This window comes from Meriones unguiculatus (assembly GCF_030254825.1).
Source record: "Meriones unguiculatus strain TT.TT164.6M chromosome Y unlocalized genomic scaffold, Bangor_MerUng_6.1 ChrY_unordered_Scaffold_35, whole genome shotgun sequence".
In the NCBI taxonomy this organism is placed as follows: Eukaryota; Metazoa; Chordata; class Mammalia; order Rodentia; family Muridae; genus Meriones; species Meriones unguiculatus.
Window position 1 is genome coordinate 4,996,647 of NW_026843712.1, and position 23,740 is coordinate 5,020,386.

The window sequence follows — 23,740 nt, forward strand, 5'->3', positions numbered from 1 at the left end:
AAACGGGAACTTGGGGTGTCCCACAGTTCCCAGCCAAGCGATATTCTGACACGTCTGTCAATTGCAATGACTGATCAGATGACCAAAAAGGTCCAGATAGGCGCCTAAACTGAAACAGATTGGAACCACAGAAATCTAATTGAGAGGCTGCCTCATGGCAGCCATCTCTGATAAAAAACAAATTGGTAAGACAAAAACAGACTAACCTGTTCCAAGCTCGACCTCCGAGTTCAGTCTGTTGAGGGTTGGGGAAGGGGCACGCACTTTCCCAGCCAATGCACCAAAAATGTAAGACCTAGGGTCTCACAGCTCAGGAGTTCAAGATCGCGCCCTTCCCAGAAACTCCGCCAGACCAAGACTCATTGCAAAAGCAAGAGGTTTATTAACCATTTTACAAGGGGGTCACCCCTGCTGGTCAGCAAAGAGTGGCACCAGGAGACAAAGGCCTTTAGGTTTTTAGAGAAAAATTGCGGGAGATTTGAAGTTCTAGTTTTGGCAATTTAGGACTGGATGAGGAAGCTATAAAGTAAGATAATTGGTTAGTCTTAGGTGCTCAAGCTTGGTCAGTCCTGCCAAGTGTGGATGCAGTCGCAATTGAAGGTGGGGGTAGTTAGCTCATCCTTGAAGATTAGGGATGTGGGCTCTTGGCTGGAGGTCAAAAGCTACTCAGAAGAAGTCTAGTTTTGTTGCTAAGAAATGCTATCTCAAGGACAAGGGTCTGGTCCTCCTTTTGCTGAGTGAAGGTCATTGCTTGCTTGCCCTTTTTTTATATCTGTCCTCACAGATAGGGTCATATTCCTTCACTGTCTGGAAAGGTACTAAGAGGCTTTAGCTTAACCTGGACCTAAAACTCAAAACTATAGGCTTTAGAGGACATATAGGTTACAAAGTTAGCCTAACCCTTTCAGTACCACTAACAAGGCCTTCCTTGTTTCATTACTTGCCTGATTCTTTGTGTTTCTGTTGTTGTTGCCTCTCTGACTTTTTGACAGAGAAACAGTCTAGCTTGGATGAAAGTTTGTTTTATTAGATATTAGGATAGCTACTCCATCTTGTTTTCTGAGTCTATTTGCTTGAAAAAAACTTTTCTAATCTGAGGTAGTGTCTGTCATTGTTGCAAAGCAGAATGTTGGCTTACCTTATATGCTACCATTCTGTTAGCTTTTCTCTTTTTGTTGTAGAGATGAGGCCATTGATGATGATAGATATTAGTAACCAATCAATGTTAGTTATTTTAGTGTGGCATCTGTGGTGATAGTGTGTTTATGTGTTGTTTTCTTTTGATATTTTTCTTGTGAGGTTATCTATGTGTTTGTTTGTTTGTTTGTTTGACTACAGTTGATTTCGTTAGAATGGAGTTTTCCTTCTAATAATTTCTGTAGGTAAGGCAGGTTTGCTGATTAGATATTGTTTAATTTTAGTTTTGTCATGGAATATTTTGTTTTCTCCATTTACATTATTTGAAATCTTTACAGAGTATAGTACTCTTGTTTGACATCTGTGTTCTCTTATAGTCTGCATTACATCTGTCTAGGCCCTTCCTGCTTTCATGGTTTCTTTTGAAAATTCGGGTTTGATTTTTATAAGTCTCCCTTGGTATGTTACTTGACCCTTTTCCCTTGCTATGTTTAATATTGTTTCTCTGTTCTGTAGATTTAATGATTTAGTATTTTGACTAATATGTGATAGGAGTTTTGTTTTGTTTTTTGTTTTTTTTTTCTTTCTGGTCTAGTCTATTTGGTGTTCTGTAAGCCTCTTATATGTTTAGGGACAGCTCTTTCTTTAATTTGGGAAATAAATATGATTGTCTTGTAAATATTTTCTATGCCTTGGAGCCTGGAATCATCTTTATCATCTATTCATATTATTCTTAGATTTTGTCTCTTCATGGCATCTATGATTTCTTGGATATTTTGTGCTGGTAACATTTACAATTTTTTTGAGAGATTTATCAATTTCTGCAATTTTATCTTCAGTGCCTGAGTTTCTCTTTCAGCTCTTGAATTGTGTTGGTGTTGCTTACCTTTGTGGTTCCTGATCTTTTCCCTAAGTTTTCCACCTCCAGGCTTTTCTCTGTTTTTGTTTTCTTTTCTGAATCTGATTCTGTTTACATGTCTTGCACCATTTCCTTCATCTGTTTGAGTGTGATTCCTGTTTTTCCATGATGGCCTCTATTCTGTTGTTTGTTTCCTCTTATATTCTTCTTCTTGTGCCTCAATTTGTTTGGCTGTATTTTCCATTATTTCTTTGAGAGTTTTGTTTATTTCCTTTTTATGTGCCTTTATTTGTGTAGCTATATTTGCCAGTACTTGTTTTTTTTTTTTTTTGAGAGTTTTGTTTCCTCTTTGTCTCTAATAACTTGGTAAGCATAACTTTAAAATTCCTGTGTTTCCAATAAATAAAATATGCATTGTGTTTGGGGTTGCTGGTGAAGATATCCTGATTTTTGTTGGATGTGTTCTTATGTTGACCTCCTATCCATCTGCTTAGCCACAACCTTGCTATTTTTTCCTGGAGCCTGTAATGAAGACTGGGTCCCTCTGATTCTCGAGTCTGGAGTATTATTCAGGAAGATGAGAGAGGTTCACCAGCTTGAGAGTGGATGTTCGTATTTCTGATATAGCTAAGGAAGGAAGGTTGCAAATGCAAGTGCACAAGTGAAGGCGTGTACATGGAGTTTGGTCTGCCAAAACGGTGAAGTGTAACAGTTTAGGCACAGGTGGGGGTGTTGGAAATTTTGCAGGTGCAGAGAGTATGCACAGGTGCCCTGAATGGATCAGTGGCTCAGAGGCTTGTCTCGGCATAGTGCTCGGAGTGCTCAGATCTGTCTGGGTAAAACCTTATTGATTCTAGAAATTATTTGCCTGGACTCCTCTGGGACATGCACAAAACAGGGGCTTCAGTGTTGAGAATGCTGTCCCAGGGATCCCACAGCAGGGATGTGGGTGGGAGGGATCATATGTCAGTGCAGCAGCACCCTGGATCTGGGCCTCTGTATGCACTACCTAAATGAAACACTCATTTGCAAACTCATCTGGAAAGTGCAGAGGGCCCACAAAATACTCACACACAGGAAAATATGTAAAGTGCAGAAGGCCCATCAACTCACTCACAGGTGTGTGTGGTAAACTCAGAGACCATAATTTTCTACTTTCAGATTTGGGACCTCTTTTTGGCCATTAGAGTAAGGAGGGGCCCTATACCTGGAGTTAACCACTCCTTCCTGTAGCTGTACCTCTGGGCAAGCTGAGCAAGGAAAGGGGCAGATGGGAGTGCATGTGGTCCATACTATGCCATTCTCAGACCCCTGAGATATCCATGGGGGGCCTGGATCCAATCTGTCCTAGCTCACCAGTTGTTGCCTCTAACCTGAGATGTGTCAAAGTCAATTGTTCTGGCTCCAACTGCCCCTTCATTCACCAGTATTGGAGTTTCAGATCTTCTGCCCTTTAGAAAGTGTGAACCATGGTCTCTGGCACTGTGAAGCTCTCAGCATAAACTTTTACCCTCTGACCATCTTTCTGGTCCCAGGACCCATTTAAAAAGCCAGATACCATTGAAATGATGATGTAGAACAGGGAATATTGCAAAAATTTGGCCACCTGCTCTAGTCCAATCAGTGAGTTTCCAGATCACTAACTTATCTTGTCTCAGAAAAATGATTGAACGTGATTAGGTAAAAATATCTGACATTAATCTCTGACCTCTATATAAAATTGTACCTAATTGTCTCTCTCCCTCCCTACATCACTTCTTCCCCCCTCACACACACACAGATACAAATTAACATAAACAGAATGGTTAGAGTCAAGCCCATTCCATCTCAATCTGAGGTGTCAGACATTCAAAGGGTATATTGCTCAATATTTTTATACTACCTAAATACATAAACATAGCCTAATATCTGCCTTTGCTCCTTAAATGAAATCAAACCCCCATATTTTATGATGGATTTTTTCATGGATATTTTCCATATTAGTATATCTCAATTTCTGTTATTAACAACCATGTAGTTTGTCATTTAATTGACTTATTATAATTAAATATCCTTTGCTACTGATGGACATTTTATTAATTAAATTTTTTTTTACTTCTTCAAGGAAGCATCATCAAACAAATTTTCTCCTACAGGAGAAGAGAATATAAAGATCCACATGGAGACATTAGAACATCAACCCACAAACACACATGCATACACAAACACACAGAGAGTGGTAGTGGTTGCTTACATGAGATGTGTCCATGAAATCGCTTATCTCAGAGCTCAGGTAAGCGACTTGAAGTGGAAAGAATATAAAAGCCAGAAGAGAGGGCAGACACCAGGAGAACAGAGTACTGTAAATCAACTGAGCAAAGTTCATATGAACAGAGACAGAAGAAGCAGCAAGCACAGGTGTCATCAACAGGCCCTCTGTGTATATAATAAAGATTTTAGCTCTGTATTTTTATGTGACTCCTGGTTGTGTGAATGAGTGAGTCTCTGATTCTTATGCCTTCTCTTGTGGATCTTTTTCTTCTTTTGATTTGCTTTGTCCAACTTTGATATACTTTTTTAATATTATATTTTGTTACATTTTGTTGTTATATGTTAGAAGCATGTTTTCATTTTTATAATGTCTTAAGAATTATTTTATTTATTATGTATAGAGTAACTGACTCCATGTACTCCTACATGCAATTACAGGACACCATATCTCATTATTGATGGTTGTGAGCCTCCATGATATGCAGGTGCTGGAAATTGATCTCAGGACCTTTGGAAAAATAGTTTATGCTCTTAACCTCTGAACCATACCTCCAGGCAATCTGTTATTTTCTAAGGTGAGTCATAAACTGGATGGATCCAAATGAGAGTAGGAGAGGAGAGTCACTGGGAGGACTAGAGGGAGAAAATAGCCTATTTTAGTAAAGTGATATTTTTCTCTTAAATACAAAAAATGAAGCCATTTAAAAACATTTTAATTGTATGTAAATTCCTACATGTGGTGTTTCCTTGAGTTATGTTGCTCAAATCTTCCAATGGACACAAGATCTCTTGGATCTTCATCCAGAGAAGTGCATACTCTTCGCTGCTGAACTGTCTCTTCTGTACCCAAGGACATCTTGTTTATAGTTCATCACTATCTCCCTAAGTACTTTAATAATTGAAACTCCAATGGCATTTTTACTATTGTCATATAAATGACCCTACCTATTCCACAAAAGCAAAGAGACCTCTCCGTACATGAGAATTTTTTTCTATGATAGTCAACACCCTCTTTCCATTTACACAACTCTTTCTAACAAATAATTCCTTACTTGTTCTAACCTTTCCCATACAACCTTCCTTTCTAGGCTTATGTAATCACACTTAACTACCTTCCATCCTGACATCTTCTCAGAACTTCTGGTACTCCTGCATTTACCTCCAAGATCCAGGATTATGGATATGTGCCATTAATTTTTTTTTATTTAGTGTTGAATATTGAACACAGTGCTTTGTCTTTTCTAGGCAATCACTATCCCTTGAACCCAAAGGACCAATTTTAATACAAGGTATTTCGAAGTCTCTCATTCTGGATCTTATAATCAGAAACTACATGTGCTCGATTAACTTTTAACCCAATCTGGTTTTGTTTTTCAGTTCAGGTGTTATTTTTACAACAAAATCTCAATTATTTGATTTTACAAATATTCAGGATCCATATGGTGTGCTGAAAGCCTGGAGAGGCAGAGAAGACAATAAGCTGACCTTCTAAAAGGAATGGTCAATCTCCTATGAAGTATCAAGCAATCTCCATCAAACTCTTTTCTACTTCCTATGTGTCCCTCTATCTGTTCTCCTGACTTCTTCCTCTTTATGATTTTATTTTCTTAATAATCCTATGTTCACTTAGCATCAACTGGTTTCTTTCCCTGCCTCTTGGCCTATAGTTATCCTTTTTTAATTCTGTTTACAATATTTAAGCAGAAAGTTCTTGGATTAAAGGTGTGTGCTAAAGCTAAGCCATACTGTAACTAAACAGGAGTTTTTCCAATAAATATCAAAATCTCTGAGTTACAGTGTAGTGAAATATCCTGAAAAGTCAGGATATATCTGTGAATCCCTGGCTATCCAGGAACTTGCTTTATATACCAGGCTGGCCTCAAATTGAGAGATCTGCCTGGGATCAGAGAGAGGCATGTGACACCACACCCAGCTATATTTTATATTGCTTTATAGAAATATGTGCTATCATAAAAAGAGGTGATATATTTGACAGAAAGAGAGTTGAGAACAGTTAAAGAAAGGAGATGGAGAAAAAATGATGTAATTCTATTTTAATGAAAGATAAAAAGAGATTTTAAAAATGGACAATATAAAAAAGAATATCACGTATGTATGCAGTCTCCCACATCAAAATTCTAACAATCCTTTCCAGTCTTCTTTTTTCATTCCAAGTGCTAATTGCTAATGAAGATCTATTGATCCTTCCGAAGATATCTCAATGCTGCCACCTTGGCACCTATTCCAATGGCATCACTGTACTTTAGGTTCCATTCCCCTTAGCTTTCTCTCCATCCAAAATACTATCCACACTACTGTTGTCAATTTTTTTTAGTTTTTTAAACCAAAATCAAAATGTATTATAAAACTCAAATGACAAAGAAATAAAAGTAAAATATTCAACTACCAGATGAATTTCTGCCTTTCCACCCCATCCACCAGACATTATCACTGTGAACAATTTAATGTATATTCTTCCACATCTCTAACTTTGAACATACAAATAAATTATTTGACTCATTTTTCTATATTCAACATTTAAAAAAATGTGAAACAAATCTAATGCATGCAAGACTTAATTTTCTCAAATATAAAATTTATTCGCTGTTATTACATGCAAATCTCTCCTTTCTTTGGTATTTTTTGAGACAGTTTTTTTTATTATTATTATTTTCTGTTTAACAGTCCTTGCTGCCTTGGAACTCATTCTTTAGACCAGGGTGGCTATGAATGCAGAAATCTGCCTGCCTCTGCCTCTTGAATGCTGTGACTAAAGGCATGTGCCATCATGCCTGGCTCAAAAGCAAATATATTGAAGATATGCTTCCTGTCCATATTTCAGTGCCAAGTATAGTCACTCCTGTTAGTATTTAGACAGCTTGCTTCTGAGTTGCCTAGTAACCTAAGATGTCATCATTTGTTGCCTGTCAAGTAGCCACAGCAAGAAGATGTGGTTAAATTTCTCCTTAAAAGAATCATAGAGAGGACCCTAACTAAAACGTCCAATCCCCATCCAGAAAGGCAAAGAGGATGGACATCAGAAGAAGAAGAAAACAGGAAACAACCTAGAAACCTACCACAGAGGGCCTCTGAAAGCCTCTGCCCTTCAGACTATCAAAGCAGATGCTGAGCCGGATGGGCAACTGTTGGGCAGGTGAACGGAATTTTAGGTAAGAACTGGGAAATAGTAAGAGCTGGAGAGGACAGGGTCTCCACAAGGAGAGCAACAGAACAAGAAAATTTGAACATAGGGAACTTCCCAGAGGCTCATACTCCAAACAAGGACTATTCATGGAGATAACCTAGAACCCCTGCACAGATGTAGCCCAGGGCAGTTCAGAGTCCAAATTGGGTTACATAATAATGTGAAGAGGGACTGCCTCTGACATAATCTGATTGGCCTGCTCTTTGATCACCTCCCTCTGGGGGGGGGGGGGGAGCAGCCTTACCAGGCCACAGTAGAGTACAATACAGCCACTTTTGATGTGACCTGACAGACTAAGATCAGAAAGAAGAGGAGAAGAACCTCCCCTATTAGTGGACTTGGGGAGTGGCATGCAAGCAGAGGGAGGAGGGAGGGTGGGATTGGGAGGAGAGGAGGGATGGGCTTATGGGGGGATGCAGAATGAATAAAGTGTAATTGATGAAAAATTTAAGAAAAAAGGGAAAAAAATAATTTAAGAACCTTAAATGACTTTCAAAATTGGAGGAAAACATGGAGTTAGTCAATTGGTATGGAGCACGTCTCGCCCCTGGGGGCAATGGTCTCCTGAACCTACTCAGACCTCGGACACCACCACTGCTAGTTCTAGAACTGACGCAGGATGTTCCAACGAGGGGTTAAGGCTTCTCATAATATTTCCTATAAGCCCACACCTGTTTGTCTATATCCCCCATTTTTATTCATTATTAGCCAGATAGAGCCAAGTAATTGTGGTAATGATACTTGCTTTTTTGCCCAATGCTGGAATGCTAGTAAATTTAGGTATGCCCTGGTTACTCGCATGCCTCACTGGGTGCCTGTGCCCATTGATGCCCCTCACACTATGACTCTTTTCAGACAGAAAAGGGATCTTGGAACTACAGCCACCATTGTTACTACCATCTCATTGACGGCTGTTGGAGCTACCACCAGGGCATTAGCCATGAGTCATACTGGGCAGACTGCTCAGACCCTGAATAATCATTTAGCCAATGTAGCTCATGCCTTAGTTGTACATAAAGGAATTAATGCTCAACTAAAAGGAAGCTTGATGGTGTTCAATCAGAGGATTGACCTCGTGCAGGAGCAAATTGATACCCTATGGCAAATCGCTCAACCTGGCTGTCAATGAAAGTATGCTGGACTTTGTGTCACTAGCATACAACATGAGAATTTTCCCTGTGCTGCAAATCTGTCTAAACAATTGTCGAACTATATTTTAGGTAATTGGACTGGAGAATTCGATACTACGATGGAGCAGCTGAGAGTGGCCATTGTCACAGTAAATTCTACCAGAGTGGACGCAGGACTAGCCACAGGATTATCAACATGGATTGCTGCAGCCATGAATCATCTGAAGGAATGGGCGGGCATGGGAGTGTTAGCAGGCCTTCTGGTGTTGGTCTCCTTGGTTTGCCTGTGGTACATATGCAAGATTAGAGTCTCATAACAGTGTGATGCAGCCATGATCATTCAGGCCTTACAGCCATTGAAGCAGGACATTCTCCCCAAGCATGGTTGGATACCATAAAAAGCTAAAATGATACGCTCAGGATGCGAGGCTAAGCACTGCACTCAGGGTCAGCCGCTTTGGACCCAGAGAAGAGCATGTCTGATTGCATGCGGGTTGATGCCCCAGGTCCCGCCTCTGAGAAAAAGGTATCGGACGGGTCTGATGCTCTTTGGGTGGATGACGCCTAAATGAACATCTGTACAAAGTCCCAATTTATTTCTAATATCAGAGATCAGACCTCTACTCTTGCCTGATGCGTCTAAAACAAAAAGGAGGAACTGTAGAGAGCTGCGGAATGCTATGCCTTAAAGATGGAGCTGGTTTCCCGCCTTCCACCTTCCCGATGGTGAGTGCTCTCTGTCACGAACAACTCCACATTTGGCTAAGGCCGAGGATCTGGCTTGCTTCCATGTAGGTGGACCTATCTGCATTGCCCACGTGGCACGCCTGGGTTGGCTACCCAGAGGCTATTTAAGCTTTGGGCTGGCTTTCCCCGGGGTCCGAGGATTGTTCAATGTTCCTGAATAAACTGCATTGAAATAAAAAAAAAAAAAAAAGAAAAAAAGAATCAACCTACCACTTTGTTACTTTCTTGCCCTCTTGTTTTCTTTTTCTCTTACTCTCTTGCTTTCTCCTACTCTCCCCTTTCTCTGTTGGGGCATCCCTCTCACTTTCCCCTATCATGTCTCTACATATTCTCACTATCTCTCTCCATCAAATAAACCTCTTTCATAAAATATCTGCTATACACATCATCATTTCATTCTTCCTAACATTAGTGCATTTGACCAGTAAAGACTCTTTTGGTTGCACCTGGTCTGGTCCCTTTAATGATGCCTGGAATAGTTTTTTTGTTTGTTTGTTTGTTTGTTTTTTTGTTTTTTTTTTCTTCTGTAACCACCACTCAACCACCTCTGTCTTAAAATCTACACTTTATCTCAACTGCCCTGGTCTTACTGCACATACCTGACCCTCTGTTCGAGGCTGTTGAGACTGGGTGAACTGCCATGTGCTCCTTGTACCAGACACATGGTGGACACTCTCACTGGACCAAAATCAGTTTGGGAAACTAAAATGTTCGTGCCAGATGCTGAAATTGCACCTTCAGACACAGACACATTCTGCATCTAATCTATCGTTCTTAGGTAAGCAATTACTGGGGATCCTGTGTTACACAGATCACTTTAGAATGCTGCCTCAGGCCCTACAGGGAAAGGTTTTAAATCTCCAGAGAAATGCATGCCACAAGAGGCTGGCTTGCAGTTCTGCAGCCTTCTGATAAGCCATGCCACATGCTTGAAGAGAGTTTCACACTGGCCAGGACAGTCATCTCACCAGCAAGCACCTGGTCCTACTGTGGCAGTATGGCCATAGATACCTGCCATGGGATAAGGCTTTTGGGATAAGGGTCATGGACTAGGGCTTTACTACCATCTCCACTAAGAGCAAGGACATTGTTTTACCACCATATTAACTTAGGGCAATTACGGGCATTCACATGTTTGGCAGTCATCTTGGTTATAAAACAAAACAATAATGGTATGCTTTACCCTAATGCAATCTGCTTTTACTTCTTTCTGTCCCATTGGTTTTTAGAGCTGGAAAACTGCAGTATCTTTTAGACCCTAAAGGGCTACTGCATCCCTTTCTACCTCCATTCTAAAGTTGCCTGTCTATCCCTATTCTTTCATGTGGATGAGATTCCCTGTATGAGAACTCACTCTTCCTGCTGATAAAGCCCTGGTACCAGACACCTTTGGCTTTAGCCAGGCTAAACCCATGACCTGCCAAGCTATTTAGTAGATGAACCATTAATTTCATTGGACATTAATATTTACTATTGATACACAATGCAATGTCCAGATTGAAACCAGATAATGGGGGAGAGAAATCAGCATTTGAATAAACAAGGGTAATGTGTATACATTCCAAAAGAACATTATACCAACATTTCCCATTTTAAATCTAATAAAAAGGCTCCTTTTCTTTCAATACAATAATAAATATGAAATTATGAAAACGGTTAGGTAAAATCTACATGTGCAATGTCCAGTCTATGTGTATTTAGCAACATAGGAGATAGTATCTGATTATCCTACCTATGTTGACAAGTTTAGAGTTTTATACCTAAATTAACTTTTGTCCTTATTGGTATTACCTATATGAATGCAATTCTTAACTTCTAAATAACTTAAGCTTAATTGTGGCACTATAATTATTTGGTCTTCAACCCCATCATGCCAGGAGACAAAGACAAAATAGTGAGCCAAAGCTATTTAGTGGAGACAAAGCTATTTCCTGAAGCCAAAGACAAAGAGTGAGCAAAGGTCATTTAGTGGAGATCTAAAGCTATTTAGAGAGTTATCTAAGACCTTAAGTAATGTGTGATAGATTTGTGACGACATCCATCTGTTAGTTTTAGAGCATCTGTGAGATATCTTAAGAAAACTTCCTTATTGTATCTTGCAGGTGCAATATTCAAGCCATGAAAGCACTCTTCCTATCTCCTGCAGCAGTAATTTACCCTTTTCCTGCCTTCTCCCTATATAAGTTGGGTAAAAATTTCTACTTTGATCAGACAAACAGACTTGGCCTCCTTCCTTTTGTCTCTTTTTCTACCCCATTCTTTTCACCCCTCTACCCCTTTAGAAACATGTTAAACTCCTGTGGGTCAGTACAACATCACGGACTTGAGAAGGAATAAAATTAGTTGTTAGAGTAAATAGGAAGCTCATTTTAGCAGCTTCCAAAAAATAAAAAATAAAAAATAAATTGACAAAGACAGTTGCTGCCTGAACAGTCACCCATGACTCTATATCCTTGGAGCATTATCTTCAACCTTGTGGCGCATAATACTTGACAGACATATATGTGAAGAAAGAACTAGTTAGGACTTGCTTATCCTGTCTTGGAAGAATTCAGCAATTTACTTTTCCTGCATAAGCTTCCTCATTTTTGGCAGTATTTGTCTCTCATGAATCCAGGGTATTTTCTTTACCTGAGTGGCTCATTTGCCATATTTGAAGCCATCTCCATATGGAGGAGATGCTCATCATCTTCTTTGAGGTAGGCAGGGTGCTGCCAGAAGAAGACCTGTCTCATTGTCAAAGAATCTTTAAAAGAAAAAAAAAAGACATTTAAAATGCCATATTCTGTAAGTCTCTGAAATATTTGAAAACTACCTAACTTTATGTAATCGACCTGTCAACAAAATCATATCTATCTGTTAATCCTAGGATATATATACTCCTGTGATAAATTAGACTATTGTCTGACATGCTATGAGTTGATTAACTAGCAATTAACTTGCATTATTTCATATCCTAACCAGTTTTTAAGAGCAGTTTAAAAGTATTGGATGTAACCTTGAATTTGTATCAATATACTAATGCTCATACCAATGTATCAAAAATACTTATTTTTGCATCAATATGCACATTTCTATACCAGAATTAAAATTAACAATATTTGAGAATAACAAATAAAACCCTAAGTTGAGTAGATTCAATAATCTACCTTATGTCTTATTCCTATAAGATATCCCCATATACTCCTTTCTTTTCAACCCCCTTTCTCCTTGTCTAAGAGAAAAAAAAGCAAAAGCAAAAGAGAAATCCCTGAATATAACCTTGTTTCACTCTGAATATGACCATTAATAATTTATAAACATTTCTCAATGACAATAAAAATGCATAGCCATAGAAAACACATAAGTATACCCAACCCCCTTTTAAAAAAATTTGGTGTCGTTCTCATGGATTTTTTCTTGCTGACATTTTGGACATGCAAAATTCTGTTGGAGGCCAAAAGAAAATTGGGAAAAATTGGTTAATTAAGCAAACACTAACATTTGTGGTCCAGTCATAGGAATGTTGAAAAATGTCAGAGTTAATAAAAGCTTGTTTTTAAACAGTCTAAAATGCTAGACCAAGTAAGATTAGTAGCTTTCCCCAAAGCTCTCTTGGGAGCTGACTTTGATGAAAAACAGCAATTGAAGCAGTTGAGGCAGGAAGAAGCAGAATGCTGGAACATGCAGGATGCTGGAACAGATGTGTAAATATCTCAGCATGCTGAAGGATGAATCCTGTCAGGTTTGATCCAACATCTCTGGTGTCCTATATTTTTGTTCTGAAAACAATTTCCCACCATTCAAAAATTATAAATAATAAGATGTGCAGGATGAAACTAAACTGTAAGCCAATTTATCTATGCCAATAGAAAGAACAACAATGTAAAATTTTTGAGGATATTATAGCCAATGATTTACTGGCCATATATTGTTGAAATTTTGGCTGGTGACATATTTTTTATGTCTCAGTCAGTTTCAGAGTTGTTTCCATGTATAGGGATAAGCAATATAAGTTGATATTATTATTGAGCATCCACCATGGTAGGTTGGGGTAATCTGAAGTGGTTCTTTTCATAAACTGAAGTCACATGCTTTTTGGGTATCTGTTGTTGATTTCTCCCAAAAATTCACAACAAGCTCGTTGCCAATATCCATCGTCTGCCCATATTGACCACAATATCAGCTTGCACTATAATATTAGCTGAATATTTTCCAACCAGTTGACAAAGTCTCATTTTTTTTCTTTTAGGATCAATTCAGAAAACTTTTCTACATAGGTTTTAATTTTTAATTTTGTTTGTGTGCCAAAAATATCCATTCTAAAACACAGTTCTCCCCCTGCATAAGAATTCCTGTGGGAGAATGAGTGTAGGAAAAGATAACCAAAATACAGGCCCTCTTTGAATTAATACAATCTATGTAAGCATTTTGTAATTTCTTTTCTATCCAGAGCCAATTGCTTTTCAGCTTCAGTTGATAACATTCTTGGGCTTCTTAAGTCCTTACCACTCAGTAAGATTTGAAATAAGTTACTTAGCTGTTGAGTAGCTAAACCAAGGTTGGGCCGTAGCCAGTTAATATCTCCCAGCAATGTTTGAAAACCATTAATAGATCTTTATTGTGTTTTTATCATTTGTACTTTTTGTGGTTGAATTTTTTGTAGACCTATTTTATATCCTAGGTAATTAATAGAATCTCCTCTTTGTATTTTTTCGGAGCAATCTGTAATCCTAAATAAGGCAAAGTTCTATTTATTTCATCAAAAATACTTTCAAATGTTTTCATATCTGAATCAGCTAATAAGATATCATCAATATAGTGGCAAATTTTGGATTGAGAAAATTGCTTACGAAATATCTCTAATGGCTGTTGTACAAAGTATTGGAACAAAGTAAGACTGTTCAACATCCCCTGTTGTAAGACCCTCCAGTGATATCTCTTTATTGGACAGCTTCTATTCAAAGAGGGTACTGAGAAAGCAAACCTTTCCCTATCATGTTCATGTAAAGAAATTGTGAAAAAGCAATCCTTTAAATCAATCACTATAATAGGACATTGCTTAGGTAATAAGGAAGGCAATGGTATTCTGGATTGTAACCATACTATTGGCTGAATAATTTTGTTAACTGCTCTTAGAGTTGTTAACATCCTCCATTTGTCAGATTTCTTTTTGATAATAAATACGGCAGAATTTTCCAAGGGCTGTTGGACTCTTCTATATATTCAGCTCCAGCTGTTCCAAGACTAGCTGTTCTAGTGCCCGTAAATTTTCTTTACTCAGAGACTATTGTTCAATCCAAATAGGTTGGTCTGCCAAGAACCTTAGTGGTACGGCTTTAAGAGTTTTATTAGCAGTGGCTTCCCAACACAAAGCTGAGAAGACAGCCTTTGCTGTATTTTGTTTATAGACAGGCTAGACAATCTGTAACTGTTTTTGATGACTTTTTTTTTAATATTTTTAACTTCTTTATCAGGAGTATAACCTGTTTTTTGGATTGTCTCTGAAATTGGGCTTATGTTAACCTGAGTTTTCCATTGTTGTATCAGATCTCTTCCCTATAAATTAATGGATTTCTCAGCCACATATGACCTCAAATTTCCTATTTGACCTTCTGGTCCTGCACATTTAAGCCATCTGACACACTGTTTTACTTTAAATTTCCAACTCATTGGAATTGGATATCCAACTCTTGAAGTGGCCAATTTTGGGGGCCAAAATTTAGGAATGATAATTGTGACATAAGCCCCAGTATCTATCATGCCTTCAATTTCAATCTTATTTAAAATTATCTTTAAATAATTTGGCCTTTGATCATTTATAGAGGTTGGCCAATATATTTGTCTTTCGTTCCCTTCTTGATTTTTGATTTATCTATAAAATCTGCCCTGGCCTCTCGCTGTCTAAGTTTTTAATGTATTCCCAAAGCAGTTGTGTTTAGCTTTTTTTTTTTTTTTTTTTTTTTTTTTTTTTTTTTGTGGAGGAGTATCCCTGTCCAATTTTAGGGCCTGTGAGAGGTCCCGTTGGACATTTTTTTTATAAGGGATTACCCCACTTATCTGTGATTACCCCACTTATCACTTATCTGTGACTGCCTACATTCACTAATCCAATGTTGACCCTTGCCACATCTTCTGCATATTCTAGGAAGCATAGGCTCCCTTGTTGAATTATTTTGGTTTTCCTGGTAACTTCCTTTGTAGTAACATTGCCCATCACAATTAAGACATTTCCCAAGGTTTTTAGGGGTACCTTTTCCTATCAAGGTCAAACTGGGTGAATGAAGTCTGATTTCAAACATATTTATAAACCACTTCTCTATTGGTACAGATCTAGTGCTTAATAGCCTTATTGCCTCTTTGCATTCAGTATTAGCGTTTTCAAAAGCTAAAGATTCTATTAGTGCTTTTCTAGCTAGTGGATCAGATATACTTCCATTCACAGCTGAAGTCAATCTTTGCAAAAAGTTACTGAATGTTTCACTTGGACATTGTATGACCTTGGAGACTGGCTCAAGCCTTTTTCCTGATTCCTCAATCTTGTCCCAGGCAGTTAAGGCTGTTAGGTAATATAATGCTAAGGTTTCTTAATTATATATAGCTTTAATATTTGTGCCAACATACTGACCATCACTCAGCAGCTGTTCCTTTGAAACACCAACACATCTGGCTCTTTTTTGTGTGCTATCTTTTTAGCCTCTTCTTTCCACCATGATAGCCATTGTAAATATGGCCCAGGTTCTAATATTGCCTTTGTCATATCTTCCCAGTCCTTTGGGATTACTCTACTTCTGATTGGCCAGGAAATCAGCATATGTTTTACAAATGGCAAATGCATTCCAAAATTAGTGGCATTTTCCTCAAATTTCCTCAGATCTAGCACTTCTACAGGGTGCTATTTAGCTTCATGATAATCCCGTGGATAAACATCATCTGTTGTTCTCTAATAACATTTGTTTTCTAATCACCTTAGGTTGGCTTTCTTTATTTTTGTCTTTTGCCTCTGCCTAAATATTTTCTTTTTTTTAACGTTAATATTTTATTTTTTCTTTATTAATTACACTTTATTCACTTTGTATCCCCCCTGTGGTTCTCTCCCTCCTCCCATCCCAATCCCTCCCTTCCTCCACCCTCTGCATGCAAGCCCCTCCCCAAGTCCACTGATATGGGAGGGCTTCTTTTCCTTTCTTCTGATCTTAGTCAATTAGGTCTCATCAGGAGTGGCTGCTTTGTCTTCTTCTATGGCCTGGTAATGCTGCTTCCCCTCAGGGGGAATATTTTCTTTAATTAGTACCTAAAATTTTCTCTTAAGGTCTGCACCCATAGTTCATAACTATCTCTCTCTTGTTTGTTTTGTTCAATAATCTCTTGAATTTCTTCTTTTATCTACTTCTAAATTTTATTTTTTTCTTTTTATTGTTCTAATTGTTCTTTGTGTTATTCCAGTATCTTTTCTAAAACCTCTGCCCTATCTTCCTTTTGTTTATTCTGTTCTGTAGGTTTTTTTGCATCTTGTTTTATATCCTGTTCCAACCTTTATTTTTTTTTTCTATACATTGTTCTAGTATCTTTTCTAAAGCCTTTGCCTTTGGGAAGACATAAAAAACTAATCCAATGATTAAAGTTAATTGAGGACTATGAATGTAACCATAGTCATAATTCCTAAACTTTCCTTTATTTTTGTCTTAAAACCATAGAAGAGCTTATCAGCCAAGCTCCAAGAAGTCTGTTTTATTGTTTCTTCCATCCTGTTAGACTGTAGTGGCAGACAGTTTTGTTATGTTAAGTCTCAGGTCTGCTCACAGTAGGCTGCCTTTAGTTCCAGGGTAGTAACTGACCTAGGAATTTTTAGGTTTTAAATTTACAATATACCACTGGGAGCTTATTCTCCCCATTAAATTATGATAACATATGAGTTAAAGGGGTGGATACGTAGATTAGTTTGGTGTCATTTGTTGATATACTTTTTAGTAAAGCTTCGGTTAATTCTAAACAGCTGTATAACCAAATCACCATACAGAGACTAGGATTTATTTAGTTAACCTAGAACACAATGTTGGGCAACAATTACTCCATCATAAAAGTTCAAGCCTGCATGTGGCCCCATTATACTTTCTTTTAGTGATATTTTAGGTCAGGTTAATTTCTCCACTTCATTTCAACACCTCTCCCTGAGCTTCTGCTCTCCCAGCTTCTGCTCCTATTCTCCCTCCTACTCCTGCCTCTCCTCCTTTTTCCTTTCTTTCCACCCACATTGAACTGGATGTCCCACCCTATCCTCACCATTGCTCAACATTGTGGCTGATTGCTTTAGCTGACAAATTGAAAAAGAAATGGTGGCATGTTCACAGGAACTTAAGACAGGTATAACTTTGAATAAACATCACAATGCAATGTCCAGATTGAAACCAGATAGTGAGGGAGAGAAATTAGCATTTGAATGAACTGATTAGGGTTAGGTGTATACATTTCAAAAGAACATTATAACAATACAGCATGGTCTATTTCTGTTTCCCTTTTCCCATTCATGGGAACTGCTTTCTTTTATTGTATCCTCTTAAAGGAACTTCCAGCTTAAACACCTATATTTGCAATACTGAAATTTCTAATATCTAGTAATATCCAGTAAGAGTAAGAGCCAACCTTAAAGTAAAAAAAAAAAAAAAACCCAAGCAATTTTCTATTTCTTTTTTCTCAAGTCTTGACTGATTGTCTCTGCCTGCTATCTCACTAAATACACTCTCTGGTTTATTTTTATACTCTCAAAAATATCTTAAAATTAATCTTTAAACCTTAAGGTGACCACATGCTATGAACAATTTTAGTCATAATTAATTCTTAGTTTGTTTAATCTCCTTTTAGAGTAGGACAGCAACAAGTCTCACTTTAAATTGGTAGAGATTTTTATAAAAAATCAGTTACATTTTACAATGTATGATTCAATTCCAGCTTAACATATTTTTATATATTGTTAAATTTTCAAATTTACAAAGTCAATTCAAATTAACTAATTTAAAATGTACATCTAACTGCCTATGTCTTCATCAATTCCTAAATTAATAAATGCTGTTTCTCATGCCATAAACCTCCTATGACCCAGATTCTCCACTATGCTTTCCAGCTAATTGTTTTTTTTTAATAATAAATTCAAATGTAAATTTAAATTGCTTTATACTTTTCTACCAAATTTGTTGGTTTTGAAACTCATAACTCAGGGATTACTACATATAAATTTTTGCCAATACTCTAAATTAAGATCTATTAATTTTAGTGGTGTTTATTTATTTTCAAGCCTGATGATTATGTTATATCTTCACTGTTAAGAGGTTAAAATATTCTTGGTCTAGTTTTCTAAAATAGCAATATTAATCTATAGTATAGCCTTAGATTGTTAAAAGCTATGCCTTTTTATATACTAAATCATACAGAAAACTGTTATGCTTTCACTTTAATAAACTATATTTATTAATTTTAAGGCTCCAACTTAACAGGGATAAAACCTAAAGTCCTAATATTTGATGGTTATAAATTTCAAGTTAGTAGTCAGTCAATTAATGCATAATCAAGTCCTCTAACATGGCCAAAAATGTATTTATAGTCCTATGGATGCATGGTCTCACTGCTATCTTAACAGTACAGCTGAGGATGTTTCCACCATACAGAAGTTAATAAAAATAATGAGACTAATCTTCCTGATAAGCTCATCTTCAGCAAAAACTGTGCTCCAGACCTTGGATGCTGCTGTAAGGTTGTTGGCATTCCTGCACAGTAAACAAGAGTTCTGCAATGACCAATCTTGCCTGGGTACAGCCAAAAATCAACTACACCAAGTTATCTGTTTCAAATGAAGCCAAATGAGACACTTGTCCCACATTTCCCTCAACAAGCCACACACTGCCTGTTGGCAGACTGGCTTTTGGAAGTCAAAATGCTCCCATGCAAGCTTATCCTTTGTGCCCAGCTATGGAGGCTTTACCAGAACAAGAGCAACACAAACTTCTAGCCTTTTAGCTCCTTGGTCTGGTGGAGCTAGAAGATTGGCTCCTAGATTCAGTGACCTCCACCACCATTGCCCAGCCCAGGGTAAAATTGTAAGTCTATTTTGGTCTCACACTCAGGCCCATAAACATATTTTGCCCACTTCAGTCTTATGAGACTTCATATGCCTTCTTAGTTCTCTTCATATTCAGGAAACTGGACCTTAAGACTCATAGACTTGCTGCTATGCCAGTCCTAGACACAATATGCCTTTTTTGCAGACTTAACAGGCAGATGTAGCTTTTTACCATCCCTGTAGCTAAAGGACAGTGCATGCTCATAGCAGTCTCACTTATGTGTCTCATGATAAATAAGCAAATATAAAGGCCTAAGAAAATTATTGTTTGAGGGGGTAAGATAGGGTTTTAAGGTTGAAAAGCACAAGTTATAAAGTTTGAGGGTCCAAGAAAGTGTTTTAAAGTTGGTAAATGCAATTTATAAAGTTTTCAAATTCTCAGGTGATTTAAGGTGTCCTAAATAGGTAAAAATGCTTGATATTTTCTCCTGTTGCTATGCTACTGCTATATTGACTATCCAGAGATCTCTTTATCAATAGAGCTCTGATTTATTAATATAACTCAAATATGAAAACATTCCACTATAACACCTGTTATCTTGGATCCAACTCAAGATTTTAAATTTCCCTTCATTCTCCATAATGTGTAATCATACTAAAGGTTAAGATCAAGTGAGCTTTTTGTCTCTTCTACTTCACGAAAGGCTTCTGCCTTTTCAGAGTTCATCTTAAATAATGCTTATGCTGTTAACACAAATGTGTAGGTCTATTGCCTTTTCTACAATGTATATTTTAGTGCAGATAGCAATTGTAATACTAACACGTCTAAAATTTTTATCTCATATTTGAAACTTAAAAGTAATTCTTGCTTTCCCCAGGGTCAGATGATTGTTCAAGGTTCCTGAATAAACTGCACTGAAAAAAAAAAAAAAAGAAAAACAAACCAAGAGAAAACAGTCATATTAATATCAACTAAAATATAGCTTAAGGCCATAAGTATTAAGTTACTCATAAACATAAGAGCACAGAATCTAGTAATTTCTTACAGAGGTAAGACAGGGATAAGGAGAAACTATCATGTTTAACATTTTCATGTTTCACTCTGGTGTCCATTTTTATTAGGATTGTCTTTCTATTAGAAGATTGTCTTTTCAGTTTTTAGGTCATTTGGCTTCACCTCCCTCTCTTTTCTTTTGCAAATTAACTACAAAAAGGATTCCTCATTTCTGTGTTTGTGGTTTTTTTAATAAATATTTTATCAGAGAAAAAAAAAAGTAATTCTTGTAAGCTGCAGGCATCCACCCCTCTGGTCAATTGAGCTCCAGATAAGTACTGCACTTATTGCCTATGTCAGAGGTGGGATTCCTTCCCTTTCCCTGGTTTTAGGATTTCCCTTTCCTGGCTACTTGATTGTTAAACATAGTACAACCTACACTGGCTAATTGGTGAGTCTCTCCTTTTGGTTGTCATCAATTCCTGACTACCAACTGTTACATTCATACACACAACACCAGTGGGTATTAACTTTTGGTTGGCCCAAAATGCTTCCTACAACTTTTGCCAACCTACATCCAAACCCTTTATCTAGGACTCTCTTCTCCCTTCAGTAAGATTTTCCCTCTATTGGCATGGTTTCTCTCCTTTCCCTCTCTCTCTCGGCTATAAATATTCTAGTACTAGGAACACCATGTCTGCTATGGGCAATTGTGCCCTTGGTCTATGGCCAGCACTGATGAGCCATTGGAAAAAATTGTACCAATCTACAAACCTTGCTCTTGATATGCCTTGACAGGTCACTGACACTTACCTGCCCAAAGGGAATAGTCTATTCATCTTTTCCTCCAGATTCTCCTCTGGGATCTCTTCTGGAGAATTTCAGATTTCTACAATTAGTGCACACTTTAAGGGTCTCTAATCTTACACACTTTTGTATCCAAACTTGGCCGATTTTCCTTAAATAACAGATCCAAAGCAAAGCCTTTTCAGTTACTACAAGTGATTGGATAAATAGAGATTCCCTCAGGCATGAAGGTTCCCATGTTCATGTTTCTTTGACCCAAACCTTCCAACTCTGTTCACTCTCTCAAAAGTTTTAAATGTAAACCTAAAGAAAATTTACCTTAACCTAATTTAACTTTGTCTTCTGCATATCTATATATGCAATATATGTATATATATATATATATACATTTTTTTCAGTATCTAGACACAGGTATTTCCTATATTCATGACAGTGCGAAAGCATCTACCCCAGGTGATCCAGTCTTACCGCACAGACTTCTGTCAAGGTGAACTTCCCTCCAAGCCAAGGATGTTCTCATAAACCCTGGACAACACCAAAACAGCCTGTTCTTACTCGACTTGGCCAGCATTTCAGCCTTTTGACCTCCCAACAGTGCCCCCAGTGTGAACAGAAGTAGACAGGAGAGAATCTACTCCTGTCATTCACTTATTATTAACAAATGGCTGGAATGATGTACTTCAGGCCCAGGACAAGTAGTTAGTTCCTGGTTCTCCCATTATTCCTCAGTCCTTATCTACTGCCTTTTATTACTGGAAGCTCTCTACCAGTAATAAACCTAACCTGAGATTTCCAGAGTAAGAGTGTCACCTCGTATTCTTGAACATGTATTCTGGACATTTTTGTGCTATTATTATTTTTTTTACTCTCTCTCTCTACCTTGCATGGCAACCAAGAACTGCTTCCAATGAACCTAAATTTATATACTTTAACTTGCCTAACATGAGAAGCAGCCCAAGCTCCTCATTTTTTAATTGTAGAAAAAGGAAGGAATGTTAGTATTTAGTCAGCCTGCTTCTGGGTTGCCTAGCAACCAAGGCTATTTTCATGTGTCATCCTGTTCTTTAAAAGGATGAAAATGCCACTTTGTTGGTCTTTTGTGTTCTCGCCCTTTTGCTCTCTCCCTTTTTTCTGTCAGTGTTCTTTTCTCCCTTTCCCCTCTCATGTCTCACTCCCTCCTTCTCTCTCTTCATCTAATAAACCTCTTTCACATAAAATCTGTGTACATCATCATTTCATTGGTCCTAACAAGTATTAAAAAAGTAACAAATAGATGTGACCAATGTCATTTTCTCTTTCTTTATTTCTTTTCTGTTTTCTAGTTAAATGCAGGTCAATACTGAGCTAACATTAAGCCAAAAACAGATAGTAAGATCTGAAGGGATAGGAGGTTCACCAGAAGAGCAATAGAATAATAAAAAAAAAAAAATTGTGGGCCTTTTCTAAGCCTAATACTCCATCTAACAACCATTCATGGATATAACAAAGAATCCCTGCTTAGATGTAGTCCATGGTAGCTCACTATCCAAGTGGGTTCCCTAAAAAGGGGGATAGGGACTGTCTCTTTGATCACCATCTTCTGAGGGGGGAGCAGTTTTGCCAGGCCACAGAGGAGGACAATGCAGCCAGTCTTGATGAGAGTGGATAAGCTAGGTTCATGTGGAAGGGGAGGATGACATCCCCTACCAGTGGACTTGGGGAGGTACATGGGAAGAAATGATAGAGGAAGGGTGTGTTTGGGAGGGATTGAGGTGCTATAGGCAAAATAAAAAGGGAATAAACTGTAATTAATTTAAACAAATAATAATTAAAAGAAAAGGAAAAAAGACTCCGTTTTCTCTTAGGTGGGGGTCATTTTACAAAATAGAAATGGGCTAGACCTCTTATCATAGGGAATCTCCCAGACCTTTAGGGAAGAATGCTATTTTTACATCGACCATTTGGACATAGTCTAAGATTCAATGGGTAAGGTATGAGTAGGCCTAGAATAAAGAAAAAGAGAGTAACAACCATTGTTATGCCAGGATCATGGGACCCTCAGAGACCACCAGGAGACAACTCAATGAAAAAACAAAAGAGCTTTACTGTGAGAGTGAACAAACTCAGGACCCAAGTCTCATTGATGCAGCAGTAGAGAAGTGGAACCCCAAGCTCTGGGTGATGTTTTTTTAAGGGAAAAATCACAAGCAGGTGATTTCCATGACAGCAAGCAAGTGGATGTTCATGCCTTGGCATTATAAGATTGGGTAAAAGACATAGGGGTGAAATGATCTTCTCTGAGGCACATAATCACAATTGGCTTAGGCATATAATCACAATTGCTATTCTTCTAAACTATATCTGGAACATTGGGAAGAAATTTCCCAACTGATTTCCAAATGATTCTCATTGATTGTTACCAGGGTTTTGTCTCTATTTCTTACTAAGTATTTATTCCATGATATTTCCAGGAGGCTGTTGCTAGGAGAGTTTAGTACCTGAGTTCAGCTCCTACTGAAGATAGTTCCTCATTTCAAAATAGAGTCACCCAAGCTAACTTACTCTTCATAATCACAGGGTTTATTCCAATTATGATTCA